A 19,344-nucleotide genomic window follows, 5' to 3' on the forward strand; every position below is an offset into this window, starting at 1 on the left:
CTGCTTTTTGAAAATATATGGTATGAGGGGGTTTCCTTGTCACCTTTGATGAGATACATTGCTTTGAAAAAGACTGTGCGCAACATGCAGCTCCACCTTAAATATACTTACCCCGATTCAATATGAATTTTAACAGATAGAGAATGTTTTCAATGATACAAGGTACTTACTTGTGGTATTGCAACCTGTACCGACACATTTGACATATGTACTCCTGTATGCACACTACCGTCCTTCCTTTTCGGCCTGAGGTATCTTTTCTATAAAACAAGGTACATGATAATCACTAAATGATTTTTTTCAGATAAGCGTTTGTTATAAGTCTTTTGGTAAACTGATTGATGAAAAGGCGTCATGACAATGTATTGAGAATCAATAACGTTTCTAAATATGATCATGTATGCAAGAAAATGATGAAGATATCACAAACTCGCCTAAATAACAATAATAATAATAATTAATATAAGTATTATATAGAAATAATAACGCGAATAATAATAGGTTCAATTTCCATGAAAATTTCACCATTAGGGTATTTTTGGTCGAAAAGACCAAATATGATATCGATTTCACTGCCCCATGTTTCCATGGTAACCGTTTTAGGGGTTGAAAATTTCAATTTTTCTAATATCCCATGAAAAGTTACTTTGATTGATATGAAAATTGTCTAGTGGGGTAGTTCGGGTCACAGAACACAAAAACCAGACTTATTTTAATGTTTCAAGTTGCCATGGAAACTATTTTGGCATCGAAAATGTTACTTTTTCCCTAATTCCTATTACAAATTTACTCGGATCTAAATCCCGGTATTTTGGGAATAACCTCATTATTATACACATTTTTAAATTCAATTTTACCTCGAAAAAATCAAAATTAAAGCTTTTTTGGGGATGCCCGTCCCGCACTGCACTGAGCGATCGCGAGCAAACTGAGAACGCGTACGGTTAAGAGCGTCCGCTAAGCGCACAAAACATTTCAAACCCGCGCAGCGCAGTGTAAGCTTACGTGTTAGAAATTGTAGGTCGGCAGCATAATTTCACCCGAATTCACAGGCTTTTGATTCACCACTACTAACTTTGTGAGTACCGAATGTTTAGAAGTATTTCCCCGCATTGACGTAATGGTGTTTTGAGGTCAAAGGTCAAATACCGTCCAATAACACCAAAAGTTATTGTACTCCGCGTCAAAGTTATTGGACTCTGCGTCCTCTGATACCGAAATTTACTGTACGAAGAAAACTCCAAAGATTGCAGATGCAGATGTATAATAAAGATAATGTATATTGGGGCCATTCCGGTCAAAATTATGTTTTCCGTTGATTTTAGTGTGTTAGAATTAATTTTATATGGACCAGAAATGATTTTTTCAAGCATTTTTAATTTTGTTTCATGCAGTCATCTCAAATAAGTGTTATATAGTATATTACAGTACTAACTTATTATGCATTCATCGAATCAAGTTTATGCCTTCAAATTAATTTTGTGATAAAATTAATTCTACTAGTATCTCAAATTAATTTTATGAACCCAATTCCCCTTAGCACCCAATATACCATTATTTATCACAATCAGTAACAGTAGCGCGCAGTTTTTTATTTAACACATGATTCACTGGTAATTATTTATTTTATGTATTTACAATTAATGATTTCTTTGCCTCATTCCAGGAAGAATAATGAAGACAACTATTTCTTATTGTTAAACTATAGTAAAATTATGACCATGTAGTAGTGCATTATTTTAGTGTGACCTGGCGTGACCCCATAAACTCTATGATTAGCTAGATCCCTTTCCATGGTAGCAACGGCTAAATTTGAACATGATGCCTGTATACCTTTAAACACTTTTTTTAAATCCAGCAAGCCAAGCAAGGGGGAAATATTACAAGATAAATGTTTCACGTTTAATACTGCCCTACTTGACATAGTATAGGGCCCTCACTTGTGCGAACGTCGTAGGAAACACTTATTGCAACAATTTACCCTAAATATAAAGAATCGGCTGTCAATTAAACTGCGGTTGCTAACCAACCGGAGGTAAACAGTGAGACTAAACGTGCCCAGAAATACGAACGCAATAGACTAATCGTTTTGGCGTGTGCCAACTCACAATTATAGAAAACCGCAAAGATTAGTCGTTTTGGCGTGTGCCGGCTAATCGGCTAACAAAAAACAGGAAACCGCAAAACCGCAAAAAGTGATAAAGAAATGTAAATAGCTATGGAATAGTTTCTATAAAAATCTCTACATATGTAACGTCAACCTGGGGAATAAGATTTTGACCTGTAGCACAATGCTCAATGGAATAGCCAGTATTATTGTAAAAGGCGATAGTCATATCAAACTATTGACATGCGACAAAAATATTAATCTGTCCACCTTTCAGCTTGGTGAAAAACGCATTTATTGATTCGCCAAAGGCCTGTGGATTCGGTTAATTTTGCACAAGTGCTACATGGACATAGGAAAAAGTTCGACTCACCCTCTGGATTGTTGAGACTATAACTGACTGTTTCAGTGAATCCGCCATGATGAGAGTTCTCGAATCCAAAACTGAAGCCGTGCTCGAATACAAATGTCTGCTCATTAAATTACGTCATTTTATACAAGAGTTAGCATTCCAAAGTCTGTCACCCTGTTTTTTTCGAAGTTTGGAGAAGGGCGGCATTTCCATCTGAATGATTGAACGACGTGAAACACAAACTTCCATCGCATAAGCTTATATTCCGGCAATATGTAGGGCCTACAGTATAAATACGCTGCAGTTACGTAAGCTTACAAGCTTATACTCCACACAATGGCCACAGGCGGCTTGAACTTTCTGAAAGAATTTCCTAAACGTCCTACTTGGTACCTTAACACTCACATGTGATATCCTGAAAAGTATTCTCTGCAGTAATTCCAGTTTCTATCAACATTCAACTGTTCAACGACACGATAGCACGAGCATTACTGACACGCGCACATAGGCTCAATTGCGCATGCTCTCTGAAGGGCGTGCGCGTGAATTGCGCGTGTTCCAACAGTGAAGAACGCAAATCGCATGCTCTGCCAGACTACTCTGGCAGGGCGAAACATGCGAGATGCAAAAAAATGTTTATTCTGCAATGCCAATATGACGCTTACGAGGTTCGGTGGTCGCAGAAAAGAAATTTCACTGCACAGAGAGAGAGAGATAGAGAGAGAGAGATTGTTAATTTATGTTCGAAATCTTTTTCATAGTCGTGAGTTTTGATGGAAGAAAACTAAAAACAAAATTAAATTGAACTGATTGAACGTGTATCCATGAAGTTCGCACAAAAGTAAAAGAGTCTAGGCCTGCTGGTATCGCTTAAACTGCTTAATGTCACTTTTCCGACAAGCATTACCCCTTTGGTTAATGATATCCCCCTCTCTCCGAACAGTATGATGCATAATTCTGCGCTGCACGTACGACAATTGGAAGTCACCCCATTGACAAAATAAAATTAAAATAAACGTTAAACAACACCTCTTTTTCAGAATTCCAACACAGCTTCAGTGAACTGTTATTAGATTTCTATATAATACTTATAGCCCCTAAACTTGTAATAATAATAATAATAATAATAATAATAATAATAGCTGCCAAATTGAGGGTGCGCTCAGCTAGCACACAGCTAGCATAGCAGGATGCCGTTAGTGTCAGTGAAAACCATCTTCTGTCCATATAAATATGTCATGCGATTATGGACTAAAAGTTGGCTTAAACCCAAAGGTAAATGAATTCAAAAATGTAAAAGTTAATAAGGGCAAAAAGAGTGGCTGGAAAAATAACAGATATTACATATTATGATACAAAAAACATAAGGACAAATATTTTGCCTAAATGCAGTTGGTATTACACAGTACAAACATCTTCTCCACATATATTTCTGCTAGAAGATGTAAACTCAGCCAGCCCACCGCTTAAACGTAATATATACTATTTTAATGTGGGATTAAATGATACATACTTTATGCTTTTGCCATAGGCGAAGTGGTTGCCCCTTTAGGCGTAAACGGAAATGTCAGTGCCACGGGCTGGGTCAGAAAAAATATTTTTGCTGAGTGAAGAGCAAAATTGAGTCCGATAGTGGTACTATTTCAGAGTATGATACGTAGACTATTGCCCGTGGAATGGCAGAGTCAATCTTTGTATATATTGAGGCTATTCCGAGGAGTTTGGGTTCAACAGAGTCCGTGACAAAGACCCTGACAATGTTGGTGGATGACAGCGTCAGTCCTCCCTAGGGTCCGTAGCCTGAGCATGCTCTTTGCACGAAACTGGCTTGATTGATTTTGTAAGTGACTTTGTTAGTCTGCCATCTCTGCTTTGTCTATCAGGGCCTAGCTGTGATTATTTTTACATCTTGCATCTGATCGGGGATCCCCACGAATTTTCGATTTTCTAGAGTTGACCGTATATGAATGTTTATACTCATGCGGTATGTACAAAATTAGCATTTGACTTCAGGGTGGTCCTGGTCCAAGCGCTGTGGGCGACTTTAAAGATCCAACTCGCATAACCTGCCTATGGGTGTTGGGCTGTGTCTTCCTCTTGTATATGCTGGGTGACTATCTGCCTCGGATTGACCTTAATTTTCTTACTCCGTGAGACAGTCTTCTTCACACAGTCTTCTTCAGGTTGAGAATGCAGTACTTGTCAAGGATGTCAGGAGTCAGCTTGCTAGTGTCCAATATAGGCTGTCAATTCTGTGGTACCAGACTTGGTCAATCAGACATTTGCGCATAATGTGTCATGCATAAATGGTAGTTCATATACGATGCTGTATATACGTCGTCTGTGTCCATATAGCACAGCTATGGTGTTGAGGTTGCAGTGGCCTCGCCAGACACACTCCTAATGTTGGCATCGGTTCGTGAATTTAGCTTGCATCAAGGCTTGATATGGCAATGAACTCCTCATCGTTGTGTGATACATCAGCAATTTAGAAAGTTTAAGTACTGTCGTCCCGCAGCAAATGGGCCCATATACTTGTTTCGTACTGTATTTAATCAACAGCCATCGGATGTCACTGTTAGGTGGTATTCTGGACTGGGACCTCTGCACTGTTGATCCTTCTGTTAGTTTGAGTGTCAACTTTGGTTCTAGTCATGTCGCTAAGTATGCAATTATCCTTGATCTGGTAATCGTAGCTTCAGAACTTCAACTTACCCGGACAAACTTGAAGTGATGATGCTTATTGACATCTTCAATGGTCTTGTCGTACATGCTAGTGTTCATCAGCTTTTTGAAGTCCCCCTTGACTATGCTTCTTGACTTAGCAAGAGTCTCCATGTTGAGAAAAATGTAAGGTTCCTGTTCTCACTCCCATTTTCTGTGATCTATGAATGCCAGCTAGATATTATTGAGATGTGGTTCCCAGTCCTCTAGACCATATGTCATGTATGGCTTGATAAGTTCTTTATGGATTGAAACAAGAATATACTGTGATTTGTATAGTCTAAATTTGTTAAGAATGTCAATTTTTCCCTGACAGTGGATTTTACCATTTCAACATGTTGAGAATATGTGAGATGCCTGTTTAATATAGTATCAACAAACGATGTACCTTCAACTTTTCAATAAGGGTTCTATCAATGTGGAGTGACCCCACTATCAATACGAAAAGAAAGTGCAGATATTCCTCATGAAGTTTCAGGACGCCGATCATATTAGAACAGAGTGCCCCTTGAGGCGGAATACAATGCTTTAATTGCTGTTATATGGAACGTCACCGCACAAGACATCACTGCCTCACAGTGTGCTCGGACACCAGGGAGTCCCTAACGGGGCCTTTGTGGTCGGTGTTGTTGACGTTGATATGCGCGTAGAAAGGTTCAAGCCTGCTCCCGAAAGAGTTATAAAAAAGAGGGCAGTAAGACTACTGTCCCAGCCTGCACATAGCAGCATTGGCCCTAAGTCTCTTTTATGGGACATGGGTCATAAAATAAAAACATTGCACGGCCACCTCAACCAAGCTCCCAGTCAAGCAGGCACTTCAGGTCCCGTAATCGCTAAATAAATATTGTGACTGAGGAACCAAAAGATTTAAGAGAAATATAATGATTCTGACCTGCATATCACCCAGGCAGAGTTACATGATATGGTGAACAGTAGGTGGTATGAGACGAAATTTGGTAAACTGTTTGAGCAGTTCCTTAAGAACAGATATAAAATCAGATAATAAAATCAACCTTAATTAAAACGGCTAATGCTATTTGCAGCTGTGCATTGGCTACATCAAAATCAGGAAAGGTTTTTCATGCTCCCCAGAAAACGTTTCACAGTTTTGTTGTTATTTTTGGTATGCAAGATTATATATTTATTATTTGTACAAAGTTGTTTGCAGAAAGAAGAACATATTGATGCCAACTCCACCCCGCTGTGCGTCTCTCTGAAAATTACTTGGCAAGACTCATTTATGTTTTCTTGCAATCTTGCAAATTATTCCATCAAAACTTCCACTATTAGTGGTGTTGCACGGCAGATCCACAATGCATTTTTTGGTAAAAGCACCAAATTTGAATTGGCTCAGATCTGCCTTACTATGTATTAAACAAATTCAGATACCGAGCCACTGAAAATCTGTTAAGCGTTGCCATGGCAACCATTTTTCAAAATGGCCGCCAGACAAGGTATTTCTCACCTAGTAAATGTCAACTGCACAACGCGTTGAGTATTTTTGGGTTGAATATTTTCAATAAGAAAATATAGGAAGAGTAATTTACAATTTTTTTCCACTTTTCTTAATCGTCTGACTTGTTAAACGGGTAAATACCGACAAAAACACAATTCTTATGCATAAAATGCACGGTATTAGATCCAATCAAAGGACGACACTATGTCAGCAGTCAAGAAATATTATTCCGTAGGCTAATGGGGTCTACATGCACCTCTAGGATATCAAAGCTGTATTTATAGAAGCCTTGGGATCCCTAGAATACAAAATAAAATTTTAACAGGAAAAAAGGGATGCAATAACTCTAATGGTTGTGTTTTGAAGAGTACCGCAAAATCACTATTTTGCGCATAGCCACGTCTTTGTCTTGTAGTACTAGTACTTGTAAGTCATCTGCTAAGTTTTTTTAACATAACCTGACTTGTTTGGTGTCATTAGAATGGAAATTTATTCGTCTTTAAAATGACATATGAAATATGCAATATGTTCCATAGATTTTTCACGAAATAGGACCAAACTTACCCGATACCCCAAAGTTTGCCATGCAAATTGTGGCTAATATCAAATTATACCAATGTTTTACCTTGGCATAATACAAAAAATGCAATGCTTTGTATGATATCTGTTTTATGCACAGTCCCTCCAGTACTTCATACAGTCTCCACAACCGCCGTGGGCCGATCTAGGCCAATAGTTTGCAAAATCTGGTGAGTGTGCCGTACGTGTGATGCACACATACCAGCTGCAATCCTAAAAATGGTTGAAACATGTGCATCAACGATTACAAATAAAATAAAATAATAAACTCCGAACGGTACCTTCTGATAGTCTACTTACACAGGACAGCTAACAGCTGCTCATTGTAAAAAAGATTAAATTTTGCAATTTTGAATCTTCCACTTTGGCCTTGCGGCAGCAATATTGTCTATAATTTTATTAAGAGAACTTATTTTTCTTAGAAATTGAAATAATCAAACAATAAACAATGCAAAACGTAATCTTAATATGCATTTATTACGACAATACGTCCACTATTCACCACAGAATCATCCGTAGAACAGCACCTATGGGATTTTACAGTAATTGAAGATTGCTATGTTTCAAAATGGCCGCCACACCAGAACGAGGCTCTATGCTTATAAAAATATGCAAATAGTAATCTTAATGGGCATTTATGATGGAAATACATCCACTATTCCCCACAGAATCATCCGTAGGGCAGCAAGTAGGGGATTATATAGTGACCATATTTTTAAATGGCCGCCACAACAGAACTAGGCTCAACCTGTGGTTGCTCGGTATCCAAATTGATTTATATTATGATAATCTACATTCATACTAAATTTCATGTTTTTATCACAAAATGCACAATTGTTATGAAAATTTTGCTTCTGCCGCGCCACTATACCGAGAGTCAAGTCGGGCAAAACCAGGTGAAACACTTAATGTCCAAAATGGACAGTTGTCTTGCCCTCATGCTCGATGCCTTTGACGTGTTTTTTACCTCCTAATAACTAGCCTTGAAAATAATGGCGTCAGTAATATGATAAAATCTACAGAGAGTTGCTCAAATTTGAGGAGATTTACTGTTTGATCTCACGATTTGTAATGTTACTGAATGCTACAGAGATGGAATTGATATGACCATAGATGGCCTGCAGTAAGAAGACACGCACAAAATAAGAAATGTGCTAAATGTGTCATCCAGAACAACCTTGGTGATAACTAAATGATCCTGGCATACAGCAGGAAATATACCATGCAACTACAGCATCTCTGAATAACTGGCAATGAACAATCTATCCAAGTGCACTGGGCAGTCATGTTGATTGGGAAATCAAACTGTCTCCCATAGATCAGTTGATTGTCAGTTAAAACCCAATAGTGGTTGGCACCAGCTACCGGCTTACAAAACTCCTGATGGAATATGAAACCAATAAAATGAACATATTACAAAGAGTGTCTCAGTCACCTTTGTCAATGACAAAAGCGTCCAATGCGAGTATGTACAGCAATCAATGAGAATGTAAATGTTGTCAACCATGTATATGGGGATTGTATTTGTTGTTCACAAAGTATAAACAGCAGGAACAACTCAACAGTGAGTATTTTGTTTCATCAAGTGTCGATAGTGTAGGTGTAACATTACAAGGTATTGTAAATAAAGTCGATGCACATAAGATTTATACCGTTCTACGTTTGGAGAGGAATGCCTATACTTTGTGGAAGGAAGAGGTGCTTGTGTAATGAACTCTATGAGTCTGTCTTTCTGCTGAATCGGCTTTGTGACTATTCATCGATTGCGCATTTCTGTGGACCATTTCCTCACCAACAAAAGTATGTATGTAAAATTGGAGACTCATAAGTGGCAAAAACCCACCAAAGAGCTTGAAAATATGTAATGAGAAATACAGGGGGATACTTAGGATTTTACAACAGCGTATTCAAGGTCTGGCCAAAAATGGCTAGTCCAGATAACCAATAGTGCTTATGTTTATGTTTTCTGCGTCCCCAGTGCCAAGGCAAGAGTTAGAAGTCGGACCTACAGTGGAATAGTCCTATCACCAAAAAAAAACGGTTTGTTGGGCTCCTTCGAAGGCTGCAGATGAAAAATTGTTATCAGACAAAGATCCCAAGATAAAATCACTGTAACAAGGTAGAACTACATCTGGCTATCATGCCTCAACTTTACCTGTTACTAAGCAGCATGATTATCATCGTTGGGCTACAAAAGTGAATTGGAATATACTTCCCCTGATAACAATTATGTTGCAATGATGATATTAAAACCTCACAGTTACGCAGAGTGGTTAATGAAAGGGAAGCTTCCGTAAGCGCTACGTAAAGCTCGGTCAGGACACTTACGTAAATACAAGAAAAGCAAAAACCTCTGGCATTGCAATTACGCCAAGAGCAACCTAATCAAATACATGGGCTAGATGAGACAAGGTTGACTGTGGAAGCAGCTACATCAGCGGTCCTTGCAATAATATATACTATCTAATTATAAAATGAACGGAATACACTTATCATACTCTTCATGAATTGACTATGGTTAATTTTCTGCGCATAAATTCTCTTCTACTGAGAATAGAAAGCGAGGCGATTTCATTGAATAATATTTTGACAGATGCAGGTATACAGGGTGACAACCAATGCTAACGCTAGTGTGAATCCAGCTGGGAATTCAACTGGAGCCAGGAATGCTTTTAAGGTAGAGGCTAAGTTGTGTTTTTGCTAGTGGTAAAAGCAAGAAACTGCTCATTAGAAAAAGTCAAAGTTACGATGACCAGCAACTTGATTGGGCCTTTAAGATATATGAGATGAGACTCTCTGATCTTATCAGGGACTGCATAACAAGCGAGTGCCGTACTCAGATCTATTAAGTAAGGCTATGAGTATAGGACTCCAGTTTGACTCCCAGATCGAGCTGAGTATTGATCTATAGAATTATTCCTTCTAAATACTGAAAAACAAATACATGGTCGCATAGCCTATATATCGACAGATAGTTGACTTTTTAAGTTGTCTAATTGCTACATGCAAAAAGGGAGGGAATGGTTGTTTTAGCGCTAACATAGAAGGTGACTATTATGCTGGTCAATTATAAATGGAGACTAAGTCGTCACCAGCGATAGCTCTCCCAGGAGAACAGCTGTAAGTGACTACGCTGACTACAACCTCCAGATGACATTATAGAAACTGTTGCAGATGCAGCTAGCACGGATGCAAGTTGAACTACCGAAGACTACTTCAGTGACTCAGGGGCTACCTGTAACTTAACAAAGAATCCTTGAAACACGGGTTGAGAATCAAGAAAGACCATGATCTCGGGCCATGGATCGTTAACTAGCAGTTGCAGTTATTTACAAAAGCTGCTGTAGCAAAATCTTATCTCGCGCCGATTAGAAAAAAATATTATCACTGAAGAACACACATATATATAAAGTGGTAACAGAAGTTATATGACAGTTTGGGACCCTCGCAGTAATAGACGCTACAGCGTTCATAGGAGGTTGATTTCTCGGTCAAATTTTATATTCAAGGTGAAGAAAAGACTTAGGAAAGAGAAAGGCATGACCGAGCCTAAGAACATTTTACAGACACACTGAGAAGTATCGTGAGCAACAGAAAATGATTTATGACAAGAAGAGAAAAGATGCAATATATATAAGTGAGATAGATTTCAATGAATCAGATGACTATCTTGAACTATATACGGATACTGAGGAGGGTCGACTTGCATAACCAATTTGCGAACTATTGTATCAACAATGGCGCAGTTACAAGTATAATAGCCAGTGTCTGTGAACTACAATACTTCTGAAGCTTTTGCAAGTAAATTTGGCCAACGCTTCGCAAATTATGTAGGCCAAACTAGAGTACTGGTATTTAGACTATTTATTGCAAAGAGACACGTAGCATCTCAATACAACAGATAAACTGCATTCAATAATATATGAATTTTATCTTTCTAATCGCATGCTATTCATGCAAATGTACCTGGCGCTAGTGACAAGATTTACCCGGTACCAGATAGTGGAAGTGAATTCAGCAGAACACTTGCGTTGGCAGTGAAATACTGAAAGATTACATTAAGACCTTACAGTTTCGTTGTTGTCATTCTCCAACTGAATTTGACACAGGAAATTTGAATTTCCCTTTCAACATGTAATGTTTGCAGTTTTCGTGATATATTAGGTCACCCTGGCCCCGTAAATTAACTTTCGTGTTATTGGAAACAGAACTTGAAATGCGTTTGTTTATACTGAAAACATTTTCCTCATTTTGAAAATGACAATTGACCCTAAATTGACCCCTGCTTCAACAGTGATTTGTGTAAGATTATAATAAGGTCTATCACTCTTGACCTACTTTAACTTCACTTATTATGCAAATGTAAATTCTGGACTAGGGGATAGGGCTACAGATTTTGTGATTATTTGACATCGACTAGTCTGAGACCAAATTTGTTCTCAGATTAGAAGATGGGCCTTAAGGGCCAGTAATGCTAACTTTTGCTGATATTTTCTTTATTGTTTTTTCTATCCATTGCAATTCCTTATTCTACTCCCCAAAGAATGTTGATACATCCACTAGTTTGCTTGTCAACTTAGCGTCTATGTATTTGTACAATGCACTGTTATTGTTTACATTTTGAATTCTAGTCCGGACTGGAAGTCACTTTTCAACAATAACAATACAGTTAACACACGTAGGAGTTGTGTTGACAGGCTGCACTGTGTATATCAACATGCTTTGGGGAGTAGAAAAAGGAGTTATGGTAGATATTCAAAAAAAAGACTAAACAATTATCGAAGTTAACATTTCTGGCCCTTTAACCATCTTTGAGATTATTGCTCATTCACATATTTATTGATCGACTAACGAACGGGACAAAGGGTTTGGCTTTAAATTTGAAATGAATCAGCATGCGGCAATTTACTTTTCCACTCATTTAGGACATTACAATGTGTACAACATGTGTAGATCTAATATTTGCTAAAATGTTTTTGCTATATTCAGCCAATGATTGTAAGCTCATGTAGTATGTTTATTCAATTATTTATGAACTACCGCAGTTTAAGAATACAATACTACAGATAAAATTTCTAGAGTAATCAACAAAAACTTGGGACCATCATCGAGAGCATAGTTTGGAAACTGTTACTCCGCATGAAAATATCCTTGGAAAGACTATTTTTATGAATTGGATAACCCACCTTGGAGGTCTGGAAGACGTCTGCAAAACTATACAATTCCAAAGTCCGAGCAGTGTCGGTAGGATACTGATCACAGAAATCTCCCAAATCAAGAGCTGCAGATTCCCCTGTTGAGTTGAACAGCATTTTTGTAAAATCTCTCGGACCAATTGTGCAGAAAAATGGATCAGAGAAGAACTGACACTGCTTTCCGCCTAAACTGCTAAAAAATTCTCATGACCGACCAACTAATGGATTTGTCTCACGTGTATTATTTTTCATACAATGATGACAAGTGAGTTTATTGTGATGTGTCGCATACATGATTCACTCTACAAAAAAAAGAAATCCAGTCCTGGAAGAGTAAAAAAAGAACTGTTCAGCACACACCTTAAATTAACTACCTTGTTAGCTAGAGTCGGATGGAATTCAAAGCGTGGGCGAAATCCTGATTCCATTTTCAAATCGCTAAAATTTAAGCATACTGACGAAAGATATTGGGACATTTTACCTTTTTCCGCTAAATATTTATATGTTGAGGGCTCACCAGTATTACGAATAGTCCTGTGAGCGTCCGCTAGGATTTCATAGAATGACTTGACTTTGTCTGGACGAACATTCACTTCTCTGCTGAGAATCTTCTCCGGCTTCAAGGATTGCTGTAACAGGTCGCAAACCATATCAAGATTGCACAGAATTTCAAATGTGCATTCCCCAAGATGAGTGGTAACCGTCCCTGGCTTGTAGACGTTGATTTTCGTGCTTCCAGCAGGCAGCTCTAAATGTACAAAGGGAAAATGTCTGTCAAGTAAACATGAAATATTGTGCGTGTATAAAAACATTTCAGAAAAGTGACAAATGGTTAGAGTGAGACACACTTCTTCCTTTTAATACGTAGTAACCTGTTAATGTTACTGGAACAAGACACCTGTTCGCCATTTTATGTATTATATGTGCTATCGTATGAATAAATGTTCGAAATTGACCGTTTTCTATTTGTCTTCTTCAAGCATTGACTTAAATAAATAGTTTTCTGTTTGTTTGTTTGTTTGTTTGTTTGTTTGTTTGTTTGTTTGTTTGTTTGTGTGTGTGTTTGTGTGTGTGTGGTTTATATGTATTACATAGGGATGTGCCAGACATTACCTTTTGGAAGTCTTACGCTAAGGATATATTCATTCAGTCTTACACCTTCGGCTGTTGCAACACTCCCACTAGACGTAATGAATTTATGATGTACTTTCTTTTGTCCCTCAGGAGGGCATCCAAAAATAATATGGTCAGTGTGTCATCCGACTACAGCAAATGATATTAGACGAAGATGTTATTTTTCTAGTAACGAAAACTTACAAAAACAATATTCTAGTCTTCGGAGGCTACTAGAGTACGTATTTGATAAATAAGTACCTGCTCTGCATGCACAATATTTCTGCGTTTAGACCGTTTATCAACAAAAAAGACAATGAATGTTATTTTTTCGGTTTATCGTCACATGTTAAAACAATAGTGTATAAAGAACTAACCCCACAAAGTGTTTTGCGTGGATGTACAACCATTCCATGATTTTGCAGACTTTTGGGGATATTTATATTGTAATCCTTCTCTGCCATCTTGATCGCTTATTCTGAAACAGGAGAATGAGAGCCCACGTACAAATTATTATTTCAGGTAGTAGTAGGAAAATGTTTCTATACATTTGTTTTTAAACAAAAGTACTAAAATGTACTGTTTTGTATAATAACGAGAGTTCCTAAGGTCGAAACGTCAATACAGTAAAGAGATGCACAGCACTTCTCAAAATGCCGTAAATTGTGCAGAGGTGCTATTTAACATATCGGTACCGACCAATGTCTCCATTTTGCATTGAGTACCAAGCCAAGGACGACTTGCGTTGTTGAGTCAAATTCGTTGTAGTTGGACGTAAACATTTATTAAAACGCAACGCATGAAACTCGCGAAACTACTGCATGAAGCCAAAATATTATTCATACCTTGATTATGTGTTTACAAAAAACCCAAGTGTGATCATAAGATCGACAAAAGTACTTGCACAAATGGTAATCAGATGGGTGTTGAAACACTCAGCTCAAATTCTTCGTAGGACTCTTTGAACGTTTCATGAAATTCTATGGTGCATATATCAAATGGCAAAATAACGAGCAAAAATGATTATACGTGTCTTAAGTTTCTTTTAGACTGACTTGTGTATGACATAAGTAGTTCAAGCCACTTTGAATTTTTACTTTCGATCATTATTGATGGTTTTCAGCTTGTGTAAGGCACATTTTATATATGCAATTGGCATTAATCTTAAACAGCGTGAAATGCAAGGTACGCAAGTGCGAATTTTTCTTTTCGAATTAGGTAAACATTCTCTTAGTCTGGTTCCCTGCCCACTTTCTTTTCGTGAGTGTAGCGCAGCCAGCGGTAGAAAGGGGAGCGGCAGAAAGGGGGCAGGGAACCAGACTAACATTCTCTGTCATCATCACACCTTAGCTGCGCATGCGCAACCGCCTATTTGAGCCTTTTAAGTGCAACGTCCTCCAAGTGGAGTAAACATGGCGCTAGTGTAAACATTGTAAGGCAATTGAGATACAAAGCAAAACACTCAGACGATTAACAAGAATAATTTACCGAAAGTTATTACCCAAAGAACAGGCAGTATTGCTCTTATGAATTTTTGTGATGTTTGTTGAGTTGAGTCGCTTCAAATTTGTATGGCTGACTTCCTGTTGTTTATGATGTCTGACGTTCTCTAAATGAGTTAAATTTGTATTACTCAGTTGCTGTTGCTCATGTTTGAGGATCTCTACACAAATTGATCACTTATTTAGCTATTCTGACTTTCTCCTGATTACTTAATGTGAACCAAAAGCGATATTTATCGTTTTAAGCAAAAGTGAAATTTAACAGACAGATTTGGCTTGCCTTATACTATCCTAAAGTTTTGCCTCACTGTAACATAATCGCCTCAGAAAGCCGGCCTTGCAGTTTGAAATACACATATTTTAAAATTTAGGCTGGGGTAGTTTATTTATTGACAACAAACTAGTGTTGGCCGGTACAAATACTAACCTTTCGTTTGTAATTTGATACACCTTAGGCTATAAATTCCAAGGCCGGTGTTTAGAAGAAATTTCTATGAAAATTACAGTTTTACGTTACCGGTCGCTTACCGTATGCACTGTGTAGCTTGGGGGTACCTACTGCAGTCACCTGTTGGTCTTATAAGGCCGCCTTGAAACACCACACCTATCGAGGTATGAACTAAGGCTAAGACTTTCATCGATAGAGAGCTTTCATCCACGCTTCATTTTGATTTTCTTGGCTCAGTCGACGTTTGTTGCAGAGGTGTAACGCACTGCTTTCAATCCATTGCAAGAGTTCCGTGATGCCCGTCCTCTCGTCAGGGTATATTTCCGGGTTCAAAACGGACGAGGTTATCTTGATAGTACGGCTTTCAAATTTCGTTTTTCCATTACCACGCCCTCAAGAAATAGGGCAAGTTGAAAACCTTTCATTCAAGATTTTTATGTAGATGTTACTCATCAAAATTAGGGCATAATATATATATATATATATATATATATATATATATATATATATATATATATATATATATATATATTTTCAATATATATATATATATATATATTCAATATATATATATTATATATATATATATATATATATATATATATATATATATATATATATTTTGAGACTTTCCCATACACCAAGTTTTTGAATAGAACCAGTACAACCTTCTAATTCTGTCCAAGCCTTCAGAAAGCAACAAATTTAAACTCAGTATGCATCGCATTGGCCTTTATTTATAAGTTGAAACTAATTTTGGCCTCTATGTGAATGGAATCGTCTATACTGTGTACTTTTCCACGGGTATCTTCGATACTTGGACGGAGCCAAACCGACGAAACTTGCGCCTTATCGAGCGGAATGGCCCAACAAGCACAAACTATACAAATACCCGCATGAGGAATAATGAAACATTCCGATATTGCACCAACTCCCCCTCGTTTCTACCCTAACAACTTCAGAATGTAGGCTGTTACAGAGTATGAATGTAAATCCTATGACCCTGTCAGGTCATGAGATTGCCCCTACCCATATACAATAATGGTGCCACGCCGCACTGCGCAAATTGCACGTAAAGATTTTATCAACATATGCCACCACGCCCTGCTGCAACGTACAGGTTACACTTAGCCATTGCTCTCACACAAGTCGTACAATCTTATTAGGTTATAACATAAAGTTGGCGTTGGTTATTCTTATCGACCATGACATTCTGAAGGCTCAATGAAATGCACGACCAAGACATCTTAAACATGAGAGTATTCACGTGAAATAGGTTGATGAGAAAGACATGCCTTTTTCAGGAAAACGCTCTCGAGTACTAGCTCAGACAAACGAAGTTGTAGTCAACTCTTTTGAGCTCGACAATGCGCCCTCTATCTCATCAGTCATACATGGTTTGATGGAACAATGTTAATGGTATTTTGCAAGATATTTAGAGTTGTCTCAAAATATCAAATGGCCCTAAAGGTTAGGGTCTGACTTTTTTATGTTGTTAAACATTGCCTTAGTCGAGCGTTCGAGCTCTAAACTTTTTTATTCCAAACTGGCATCATATTTCCACTTGCAAAATAAGTGGTGCATATGCTTTTATAGGAGTCAGGGAGTATATAGTGGACATTGCGCTGAGTTGAGAACCACTCATATCTGGTTTACGTCCCATCACAGTGACCCAAATCTGAAGCCAAGTCATGACTATACTTGACTCGTTTAACCGTAACTCTTGTATTATGTTCACACTCTAGCGGTTAAATACATAAAACCTTGAGTGGATCGGTCTCATCACAGAGTGTACATTTAGTACAATTGAATTAATAAGGGAAGTACAAATAAACGTGTCGGGCCATGAAGAAGGGCCATGAATCCGAACAGAGTTGCTGATGAAAAAAACGTTGGTATCTTAAAATTCTAAGGATGTCGACCATATTTTCAATATGGTGGATTTCTAAAGGTAGAATAGTATTATCTGAGATAACAGAAGCCAAATTACAATCTTAGGTTATACGGTAAATTCATACCAGAAATGCTTTAAAAGTATAAAATATTCATACGTTCAGCAAGTTTCAAGAACAACATAATCTTTTGCCCTGAGAGTTATTATATCGATGTTAAAAGTACATATAAGTTCACTCTCTCAAACTCTTGATGGGCCAGTGGTGAGAAGTCGACTTTTTACCCACAATGCACTGCAATCTTATGCGCTGCAATCTTATGAAGTTTGTCCCCTTAGCAAAAGACTACTCTATGTCAGGTAGCAAAATTTCAGAATTCATGTCACACTGAATGGCAATAATAGACGTGTACGAGAGGATGCAATCGGTGTTTTTGGAATGTCGGAGAAGAGATATTCGCTGATAATGATGGTACATAAGAACAGACGGAATACGAAGGCGTGCCCTATTGGCCATTATAGCTGCCTGATTAATTTACAATTTACACACTCTATGAAACTTTATTTGTAGTCCTAACATTACCGCCAGCACGAACAGACCCGCCAAAGAAAAAAATTAGAAGAAGACGTCTCAGTAAAATAATAAAAAACGAAATATTAAGGCTCATTATGTTAGTGGTAATTCTGAAACGGCAAGTAAAATAGATTTGTAAGGTAGAAAAATAAATCAGACAAGTGTTATGTCCAGTAAATCGCCCACGCACAACTTTACCCATTGCCTAGGGGCACTGAAGCTGCAGCTGCGTTCGAGTTTACCATAGCAACCTGATTAATTTACGATCGAAACATTCTCTAAACAATTCTGTTGAACTTTACTCTTTAAATTTACCTATCAACAGCGCGCTTGTACGAATCACCCATCGCAAGCCAATCATGACCATTCTATTACCACAGGGCACCCAACGTTGAATGTTCCATGCATCGGGATGAATACAACTTCATTCCGAAACTCTCAAAGGAGGTTGGGTCACGTCGCTTCGGTGATTGCCGATGACACCAAATAATAGACCAAAACATTACTCACAGACAAATATTTGTTGCTATGTCAATACGTTGTTGTGTAAAAATATTCAAAAATGGTTGACAGGGGCGCAAGTTAAGTGTGCATGTTTATGACAAATTCCCAAAGTTAAGACTCTGTAAAATGTTGTGGTTAGTGCTTACAATTACTCCGAGGACCGAAAGAGAGTCAACTCTGACAATACATGTTATTGCAAAATTGACTTCAACGTTTCTACTGTGAAAAAAAAACTAAGTGATAAAAAATCCTCCGGTTGGGAGTATTCAGTAGCCAGTTGCGAACGACTCTGAGTCACGCCCACCACAGTGACTAAAATCTTGAACCAGAATCAAGACAATAGCTGACCCGTCTAACAGTAGCTCCAGTAACTCTACATGTAAACGGCAATGGTTAAAATACATGAAGCCCTGAGTACGATTCAGTGACGATAGGTTGAACTTCAAGGATAAACATGTGAATGAAAAAAATCTATTGTATTGTAGGGGGACGAGTGAATGTGAACGGCGTTTATGATATGTCAGAGAAGTGGAAATTCGCTGAGAATGACATCACGCATATGAAAGTAGAAAGAGTGGTAAAGAAGAATCCAAGGGCAAGCGCCCTGTGTTCGAGTTTTGATCCTAGTTACAACCTTGTTAACTTACGATTTAAACATTCTGTGAAACATTAGTTGCTGCCCCTATACCACTGCTTGCACGAACAGACAAGACAAAGAAAAACTTTGGAAGAAGATACCCACTAAGTATCCAACACACGCCTTAAGCTTTTGTTTAAGTGTGATACAGATGACATTTTAGAGTAACCTGGGTGGCCTTATTCAAATCGCCAACACTTGTCAATTGATGACAATTTATTACGACACCGCAGACAGCCGTAAAATGGGTCACGCGATGGGA

At 37.9% G+C, this 19,344-nt stretch overlaps 1 protein-coding gene across 1 annotated transcript in view; it reads right to left on the minus strand.

Moving 5' to 3' along the window:
* LOC139126985 (UNC5C-like protein) overlaps nucleotides 1–15,797 on the minus strand; it is a 28,553-nt gene extending 12,756 nt beyond the window's left edge. The window contains exons 1-6 of the mRNA XM_070692903.1: nucleotides 15,557–15,797; nucleotides 13,904–14,004; nucleotides 13,527–13,676; nucleotides 12,931–13,161; nucleotides 12,405–12,511; nucleotides 171–260 (exon numbers count right to left, since the gene is read on the minus strand). The gene's annotated coding sequence lies outside the window, so the exon portion shown is untranslated. The remainder of the gene's footprint in view (nucleotides 1–170; nucleotides 261–12,404; nucleotides 12,512–12,930; nucleotides 13,162–13,526; nucleotides 13,677–13,903; nucleotides 14,005–15,556) is intronic.
* Between the last annotated feature and the right edge of the window lie 3,547 nt (nucleotides 15,798–19,344).

This window comes from Ptychodera flava, unplaced genomic scaffold (genome assembly GCF_041260155.1).
Source record: "Ptychodera flava strain L36383 unplaced genomic scaffold, AS_Pfla_20210202 Scaffold_28__1_contigs__length_4768798_pilon, whole genome shotgun sequence".
Lineage (NCBI taxonomy): Eukaryota > Metazoa > Hemichordata > Enteropneusta > Ptychoderidae > Ptychodera > Ptychodera flava.